This window comes from Salvelinus sp. IW2-2015, unplaced genomic scaffold (genome assembly GCF_002910315.2).
Source record: "Salvelinus sp. IW2-2015 unplaced genomic scaffold, ASM291031v2 Un_scaffold4702, whole genome shotgun sequence".
Lineage (NCBI taxonomy): Eukaryota > Metazoa > Chordata > Actinopteri > Salmoniformes > Salmonidae > Salvelinus > Salvelinus sp. IW2-2015.
The window spans coordinates 39747-50011 of record NW_019945971.1 but is presented as its reverse complement, the minus strand read 5'-3'; positions in this window follow the sequence as shown (position 1 = coordinate 50011).

Sequence of the window (10265 nt, the reverse complement as noted above, 5' to 3'; positions counted from 1 at the left end):
CCGGGAGATCTGTCTGTGTTCTGTTTCTGGTTCTGTCCTGTCTGTTCTGTTCTGTTCTGTCTGTTCTGTCTGTTCTGTTCTGTTCTGTTCTGTTATGTCTGTTATGTTCTGTCTGTTCTGTTCTGTTCTGTCTGTTCTGTTCTGTCTGTTCTGTTAACAAGTATGCTGTGGATGATGCATTAAACCACCCAGACACATCAAAGATACAGTCTTCCTTCTGAACAGAGCTGCAGAACAGGAAGGAAACAGCTCAGGGATGTTTCCATGAGGCCATTGGTTGATTTTAAAACAGCTACAGAGTTCCAAGTCTGTGATGGTAGAAAACTGAGGATGGATCAACAACATTGCAGTGATTCCACAATAATGACCAAAATGAAAAGAACAATACAAATATAGAAAACATACATACTGTATGCTACAAGAAACTAAGACAATACTGAAGATAAAAACATGGCTAAGGAAGACACTTTTTAGACCAAATGCAAAGTGTTATGTTTGGGGCAAATCCAACACAACTCATAAATAAGTAACTGCTTCCTGGTGGCTGCATCATGTTATGGGTATGCTCGACATCAGAAAGGACTGTGGAGTTTATCAGGATAAAAAGAAAGGGGAAAAGGGCTAAGCACAGGCAAAATGCTACAGGAACTTACAGTCAATCAGTCAACCAGGTGTGTAAAGCTCTCAGAGACTTACCCAGGAAGACTTACAGTTGTAGTCACTGCTAAAGGAGTTTCTAACATGTATTGACTCAGAGAGCTGAATAGTTATGCAACAACTTTATTGTAGTTATGAAAAAAAATACATTTAACATTACAGAGTAATTTGTGTAAAAAACATGATAATTATATACATTTTAATCCCACTTTATACCACAATAAAATATGAAGAAATCCAAGGGGTATGAATACTTTTGCAAGGCACTACAGTAGTGCACTACACAGGGAAGAGAGTGCCATTTGAGACGAACTCTGAGTGCAATTCAGAAAGATGGAAACATTCTAAGTGAATTTAACAAAACAAGTGAATCTCATTGTCAGAGTGACGCTGGGTTACCATAGTAACATAACGTTGGGAGACTGGAGGTTCCGGAGCGCTACAATTAGTGGTAATGGTACTTTACTTAAGCACATCACACACATCAGCAGCGACGACGTCGAGTAGATGGTCACACACAACAGCACCTAGATGGCACGGACATCACACATGTGTTTGTTTTCAAGTCGCTGGCGTTCGCAGGCAATACATCACAGACACCACAGTTCAACACACACAACACATCACACACACTTCGAGCATCAGCAACTACACAGCACAGCACACACCACAGCAGCCACGGCAGACACACACACAGAGCACACACACCACAACAACACACAGACAACACACATGGCCACTGATGCGCACACGCACACAGCAGACACACACACGCCACCGCCAGCACCGGGTGCGCATAGGTCGCACGACACACAGCAGACGACAACACACCAGCCAAGACAGCACACACAGCACACACACACACACACACACAGTCCACACACACACACACAGTGGTGACCGTGCAAACACCAAGGAATAGTGTTCTAACAGTGGAGGCCAGAGAGGTCAACATTAATAAATTAGCGTGAGAAGTATGTTCCCGATCCTCTTAATCTGGATTTATGGGGAGGACAGAGAGAGACCAGAGAGAGATGACGCGTGAGACAGTTAGGGAGACAGAGAGAGAGACCAGAGGATTAGGACAGTAGAGAGACCAGAGGGAGACCAGGAGAGAGACCCAGAGAGAGAGACAGGAAGACCAGAGGATGAACCAAGGTGAGCACCATGAGGTAGAAGAGAGAGACCAGAGAGAGACCAGAGATAGACCCAGAGAGAGACCAGAGGGAGAACCAGAGAGACAGAGAGACAGCGCAGAGATAAACCAGAGAGAGACACGAGAGGACCAGAGATAGACCAGAGGGAAGACCAGAGGGAGACCAGAGAGAGGACCGGAGAGAGAGACCAGAAAGAGGAGACTAGAGAGGACAGAGGGAGAGCCAGAGAGAGAACCGAGAGATAGACAGAGAGAGACCAGAGAGAGACCAAGAGAGTAGACCAGAGAGAGAGACAAAGAGACCAGAGGAAGACCAGAGGAAGACTCGAGAAGAGAGACAGAGTAGAGAGAGAGAGACCAGAGAGAGACAAGAGAGAGACCAGGAGGAGACCGAGAGAGAGAGACCAGAGATAGAGCCAGGAGAGAAGACGAGAGAAGTAGCAGAGAGAGACAGAAGAGATGAGGCGAGAGAGCACGGACAGCGAGGAGACGCAGAGGGAGACCAGAGAGAGAGACAGAGATAGACAAGAGAGAGACAGAGAGAGACCAGAGGAGACCAGAGAGAGACCGGAGAGAAGACCAGAGAGCAGAGAGAGACCAGAGATAGACCAGAGAGAGACAGAGAGAGACATGAGACCAGAGAAGGAGACCAGAGGGAAGAGACCAGAGAGAGACAGAGAGAGACAGAAGAGACCAGAGAGAGACCAGAGAGAGAGACAGAGGGAGACAGAGAAGAGACCAGAGAGAGACTAGGGGAGACCAGAGGGAGACCAGAGAGAGAGACAGAGGGAGACAGAGAGAGGATAGGGAGAGAGAGACCAGAGAGAGACCGAGAGAGAGACGCAGAGGGAGACCAGAGAGAGAACTCCAGTAGGGAGAGCCAGAGAGAGACAGAGGGGAGACCAGAGAGAGACCAGCAAGACAGAGAGACTAGAGAGAGACCAGGAGAGAGCAGAGATAGACCAGAGAGAGACCAGAGAGAGAGATACAAGGAGAGACCAGAGGAGACCAGAGAGAGACAGAGATAGACCAGAGAGAGACCAGATGAGAGAGATAGACCAGAGAGAGGTGGAGAGACCAGAGATAGACAGGAGGAAGAGGATAGACCAGAGAGAACCAGAGAGAGAACCAGAGAGACAGAGAGAGACCAGAGAGAGACCAGAGAAGACAGAGAGAGACCAGAGAGAGACAGAAGAACGAGACAGAGCAGAGAGACAGAAAGAGACCAGAGAAAAGACAAGAGAGTGACCAGAGGATAGACCAGGATATGCAGCGAGGAGAGAGACCAGAGGGGAACCTTAGAGAGAGAGCAGAGATCGGACAGAGAAGAGACAGAGAGAGAGACAGAAGAGACAGAGGGGGACAGAGAGAGACAGAGAGTGACAGAGAGAGACAGAGGAGAGCCAGAGAGAGGAACTAGAGAGAGACCGAGAAGAGAGACGAGAGAGAAGCCATAGATAACGGCCAGTAGAAAAGAGTTTTTAGGAAAGAAAAAGATCCGCAGAAAAGGAAGGGGAGACAGAGAAAAGAGGAAAAGAAGATCCCCTGAGAAAGAGAGACAGAAGATAGAGCCGAGAGAGAGACAGAGGGAGACAGAGGAGGAGACGCAGAGGGAGACAGGGAGATGACGGACCAGAGATAGACAAGAGATGAGAGCCAGAGAGAGAGACGAGAGAGAGCAAGGGATGAGACCGAGAGAAGAGACCAGAGATGGACAGAGAGAGACCCAGAGAGGAGACCAGAGAGAAAGAGAGAGGACCAAGATAGAGAGCGCAGAGATGACCAGAGATAGGACCAGAGAGAGAACCAGAGAGAATAAGAGAGACAGAGATAGACCAGAGATAGATCCAGAGGGAGACCAGAGGAGGACAGAGAGAGACCAGGAGAGGAGCGACCGAAGAGAAGCGAACCAGAGAGAGAGTCAGAGGAGGAACCAGAGGAGAGACAGAGAGAGACAGAGAGAGGACGAGAGAGAGCCAGAGAGAAGACCGGAGAGGTAGAGCCCGAGATTAGACAGAGAGAGCCCAACGAGATAGAGAGAGAGACAGGAGGAGAACGAAGAGGACGAGAGAGAGAGACCGAGAGAGAGAGGACAGGAGACAGAGGGACCAGAGAGAGACAGAGAGAGACCAGAGATAGAGCCGAGAGAGAGACAGAGAGAGAAGAGAGGGAGACAGAGAGAGACAGAGCGACACAGAGAAGACCAGACGACTAGGACCAAAGAGAGAACCAGAAGGGAGACCAGAGTAGAGACCAGAGGGAGACAAGATAAGACAGAGATGAGACAGAGAGAGACCAGAGAAGAGACAGCAGAGAGAGGATCCACAGAGAGGAGACTCAGATGAGAGATGCCAGAGATAGACAGAGAGAGGAACCAGAGGGAGGACCAGAGGGAGACAGAGAGAGCCAGAAGAGAGACAGAGGGGAGACCATCAGAGAGACGAGAGAGAACAGAGGGAGACCAGAGGAGACCAGAAGAGACAGAGAGAGAAGAGAGAGACAGAGGAGGAGAGAGCAGAAGAGACCAGGAGAGATAGACGAGAGGAGGACAGAGAGAGACCAGAGAGGGGGTAGAGAGGACCAGAGGAGAGGTACAGAGAGAGACCAGAGAGAGACCAGAGAGTGACCAGAGAGAAAGACCAGAGGGAGACCAGAGGGAGAGAGATGACCCTACACAGACTCAGCAACGTCAAGTTGGTATCCAAAGTAACAACCTATAGCTTTTTCCAAGACAGCCTCTTTCTGTCTATAGCTCCATTCTAAAAAAAAAACTTAGACCTTCACCTCATCCCTCGGTGGGAGAGTGACACTCCAAAATGGAGCAACTAGAGGTAGGGAGAGATAAATACCCCACAGGGATTGTGACATCACTACATCACTGGCAGACATCAGAAGCTTCCAACGGTTACCATGGCTCCGACCGAGATGGCTGCCTCGCTTCTAGTCCTTAGGAAACTTTGCAGTATTTTCGTTTTTTTATGAATTATTTCTTACTTTGTTCGCCCATAAGATCTTAAGTGTTAATACATAGAGCCGGGAAGAACTAATGTATATCAGAGCAACGTACGTTTACCAGCAAAACTAGGAACGCGACTTTCCCGGGACGGATCCTTTGTCTGCACCTCCCAGGGTTGGTGAACTGATTCCAGACCCAAAACAACGCCGCCGGAGAAGAGGCAGACGGAGCTTCTGGTCAGACTTCGGAGGCACGCACACCACCCACCGCTTCCGATTATATTACTCGCTAATGTCCAGTCTCTAGATAACAAGGTAGACGAAATTAGAGCAAGCGTTGCTTTCCAGAGAGACATCAGGGATTGTAACATACTCTGTTTCACGGAAACATGACTCTCTCGGGATATGCTGTCGGAGTTGGTACAGCCACCTGGATTCTTTGTGTGTTGCGCCGACAGGAATAAACGGGCAGAAGAAGGGCGGGGCTGTATGCTTCATGATTAATGACTCATGGTGTAGTTGTAACAACAAACAGGAACTCAACTCCATTTGTTCACCTGACCTAGAATTTCTCACAATCAAATGCCGACCGTATAATCTCCCAAGGGAACAGTCCTCGGTTATTATCACAGCTGTGTATATCTTCCCTCAAGCGGAAACCAAGGCGGTCATCAAGGAACTTCACTGGACTTTATGCAAACTGGAAACCATATATCCTGAGGCTACATTTATTGTAGCTGGGGGTTTTAACAACGCAAATTTGAGTACAAGGCTACCTAAATTTGACCAGCATATTGACTGCAGCACTGGTAACACACTGGATCAATGCTACTCTAACTTCGGCAATGCATACAAGGCCCTCCCCCGCCCTCCCTTCGGCAAATCTGAACACGACTCCATTTTGCTCCTCCCTTCCTATAGGCAGAAACTCAAACAGGAAGTACCCGTGATAAGGACTATTCAATGCTGGTCTGACCAATCGGAATCCACGCTTCAAGATTAATTTGATCACGCGGACTGGGACATGTTCCGGGTAGCCTCAGAGAACAACATCGATCTATAAGCTGATTCGGTGAGTGAGTTTATGAGGAAGTGCATAGGAGATGTTGTACCTACTGTTAAAACCTATTAACCTAAAACCTATTAAAACATACCCCAACCAGAAACCGTGGATAGATGGCAGCATTCACACAAAACTGAAAACGTGAACCACCGCATTTAACGAGGGGAAGGTGACTGGGAATATGGACGAATACAAACAGTGTAGTTATTCCCTCCGCAAGGCAAACAAGCGAAATGTCAGAATAGAGACAAAGTGGAGTCGCAAATCAACGGCTCAGACACGAGACGTACGTGGCAGGGTCTACAGACAATCACGGATTACGTCTTGCTTCCAGACAAACTAAACACCTTCTTTGCCCGCTTTGAGGATAATACAGTGCCCCCGACGTGGCCCGCTACCAAGGACTGTGGGCCCCCCTCTCCTTCTTCGTGGCCGACGTGAGTAAAACATTTAAACGTGTTAACCCTCGCAAAAGCTGCCGGCCCAGATGGCATCCCTAATCGCGTCCTCAGAGCATGCGCAGACCAGCTGGCTGGTGTGTTTACGGACATATTCAATCTCTCCCTGTCCCAGTCTGCTGTCCCGACATTCAATATGTTCACCATTGTTCCCGTACCCAGGAAGGCAAAGATAACTAAAGTAAATGACTATCGCTCCGTAGCACTCACTTCTGTCATCATGAAGTGCTTTGAGAGACTAGTCAAGGATCATATCACCTCCACCTTGCCTGTCACCCTAGACCCACTTCAATTTGCTTATCGCCCCAATAAATCCACAGACGATGCAATCGCCATCACACTGCACACTGCCCCATCCCATCTGGACAAGAGGAATACCTATGTAAGAATGTTGTTCATTGACTACAGTTCAACATTCAACACCATAGTACCCTCCAAGCTCATCATTAAGCTTGAGTCCCTGGGTCTCACCCCACCCTTGGCAATTGGGTCCTGGACTTCCTGGCGGGCCGCCCCCAGGTGGTGAAGGTAGGAAACAACATCTCCACTTCACTGATCCTCAACACTGGGGCCCCACAAGGGTGCGTGCTCAGCCCCCTCCTGTACTCCCTGTTCACCCATGACCGCGTGGCCATGCACGCCTCCAACACAATCCTCATGTTTTTAGACGACACAACAGTAGTGGGCTTGATTACCAACAACAACGAGACAGCCTACAGGGAGGAGGTGAGGGCACTCGGAGTGTGGTGTCAGGAAAACAAACTCTCACTCAACGTCAACAAAACAAAGGAGAAGATTATGGACTTCAGGAAACAGCAGAGGGAGCACCCCCCTATCCACATCGATGGGACAGCAGTGGAGAAGGTGGAAAGTTTTAAGTTCCTTGGGGTACACATCACGGACAAACTGAATTGGTCCACCCACACAGACAGTGTGGTGAAGAAGGCGCAACAGCACCTCTTCAACCTCAGGAGGCTGAAGAAATTTGGCTTGGCACCTAAAACCCTCACAAACGTTTACAGATGCACAATTGAGAGCATCCTGTCGGGCTGTATCACAGCCTGGTATGGCAACAGCACCGTCCACAACCGCAAGGCTCTCCAGAGGGTAGTGAGGTCTGCACAACGCATCACCGGGGGCAAACTACCTGCCCTCCAGGACACCTACATCACCCGATGTCACAGGAAGGCCAAAAAGATCATCAAGGACAACAACCACCTGAGCCACTGCCTGTTCACCCCGCTATCATCCAGAAGGTGAAGTCAGAACAGGTGCATCAAAGCGAAGACCGAGAGACTGAAAAACAGCTTCTATCTCAAGGCCATCAGACTGTTAAACAGCCACCACTAACATTTAGTGGCCGCTGCCAACATACAGACTTGAAATCACTGGCCACTTTAATAAATGGACAACTAATTCACTTTAATAATGCCACTTTAATAATGTTTACTTATCTTGCATTAGTCATCTCATATGTACTATATACTGTATTTTATAGCACTATTGCATCTTACCTAAGCCGCTCTGTCATTGCTCATCCATATAGTTATACATATATATTCCTATTCATTCCTTTACTTAGATATGTGTGTATTAGGTAGTTGTTATGAAATTGTTAGATACTACATGTTAGATATTGCTGCAGTGTCGAAACGTGAAGCACAAGCATTTCGCTAAACTCGCAATAAGATCTGCTAACCACACGTATGTGACCAATAAAATGTGATTTGATTTGGGTTACAGCCTCCTGAACTACTACCACCCAGCTACAAGTTCTCCCTGGGTTACATTCCTCCTGAATGATTAAAACCATGCCTTGGTCTACAGTCTCCTACAGCAGCAGTGGTCAGAATGAGGTAGACCTACAGTCATCTACAGTAGTGGTCAGAATGAGGTAGACCTACAGTCATCTACAGTAGTGGTCAGCATGCAAAGGTAAGAACCACAGTCATCTACAGATAGTGGTCAGATGAGGTAGACCTACAGTCATCTACAGTAGTGGTCAGAATGAGGTAGACCTACAGTCATCTACAATAGTGGTCAGAATGAGGTAGACCTACAGTCATCTACAGTAGTGGTCAGAATGAGGTAGACCTACAGTCATCTACAGTAGTGGTCAGAATGAGGTAGACCTACAGTCATCTACAGTAGTGGTCAGAATGAGGTAGACCTAAAGTCATCTACAGTAGTGGTCAGAATGAGGTAGACCTACAGTCATCTACAGTAGTGGTCAGAATGAGGTAGACCTACAGTCATCTACAGTAGTGGTAAGAATGAGGTAGACCTACAGTTATCTACAGTAGCGGTCAGAATGAGGTAGACCTACAGTCATCTACAGTAGTGGTCAGAATGAGGTAGACCTACAGTCATCTACAGTAGTGGTCAGAATGAGGTAGACCTACAGTCATCTACAGTAGTGGTCAGAATGAGGTAGACCTACAGTCATCTACAGTAGTGGTAAGAATGAGGTAGACCTACAGTTATCTACAGTAGCGGTCAGAATGAGGTAGACCTACAGTCATCTACAGTAGTGGTCAGAATGAGGTAGACCTACAGTCATCTACAGTAGTGGTCAGCATGAGGTAGACCTACAGTCATCTACAGTAATGGTCAGAGAGGTAGACCTACAGTCATCTACAGTAGTGGTCAGAATGAGGTAGACCTACAGTCATCTACAGTAGTGTCAGAATGAGGTAGACTACAGTCATCTACAGTAGTGGTCAGAGAGGTAGACCTACAGTCATCTACAGTAGTGGTCAGAATGAGGTAGACCTACAGTCATCTACAGTAGTGGTCAGAATGAGGTAGACCTACAGTCATCTACAGTAGTGGTCAGAATGAGGTAGACCTACAGTCATCTACAGTAGTGGTCAGAATGAGGTAGACCTACAGTCATCTACAGTAGTGGTCAGAATGAGGTAGACCTACAGTCATCTACAGTAGTGGTCAGAATGAGGTGGGGTAGTAATGTACCATCCTCTTGGTTCAATTGTGGAGTAGTAATGTACCCATCCTCTGGGGTCAATGTGGAGTAGTAATGTACCCATCCTCTGGGTTCAATGTGGAGTAGTAATGTACCCATCCTCTGGGGTTCAATGTGGGAGTAGTAATGTACCATCCTCTTGTGGTCTCAATTGTGAGAGTTAGTAATGGTACCCATCCTCGCTGGTTCAATGTGGAGTAGTAAGTACCCATCATCTGGCTGTTGGGTTCAATGTGAGTAGTAATGTACCAATCCTCTGTGTTCAATTTAGCAAATGTCATCGGGTAAGTGGGCTAGTAATGGTACCCATCCTCTGGGGTTCAATTGGAGTAGTAATTCGTTGTAATGGGAAACCCATCATCTGGCTGTGGTTTCAATGTTGGAGTAGTAATGTACCCCATTCCGTCTGTGGTTCACATGTGGAGTATAATTACCCATCATCTGGCTGTGGGTTTTCAATGTCTGGATAGTTAATGTACCCATCATCTGGTGGTTCAATTGGTGGAATGTAGTAATGTACCCATCCTCTGTGGTTCAATTGGAGTAGTAATTGTAACCCATCATCTGGCTAGTGGTTCATGTGGAGTAGTAATTACCCATCCTCTGGGGTTCAATGTGGAGTAGTAATGTACCCATCCATCTGGGGTTTTTAATGGGGATTAGTAATGTACCCATCTCTGTGGTTCAATGTGGATGTATAAATGTACCCATCCTCTGGTGTTCAATGTGGAGTAGTAATGTATCCATCCTCTGGTCAATGTGAGAGTAGTAATCGTACCCATGCCTCTGTGGTTCAATGTGGACGGTAGTAATGTAACCATTCCTCTTGTGGTCCAATGTGGAGTAGTAATGTACCCATCCTTGGTGTTCAAATGTGGAGTAGTAATGTACCCATCCTCTGGTTCATGTTGGTAGTAGTAATGTACCCATCCTCTGTGTTCAATGTGGAGGTGAGTAATGTACCCATCCCTTGGGGTTCAAAGTGGAAGTGTG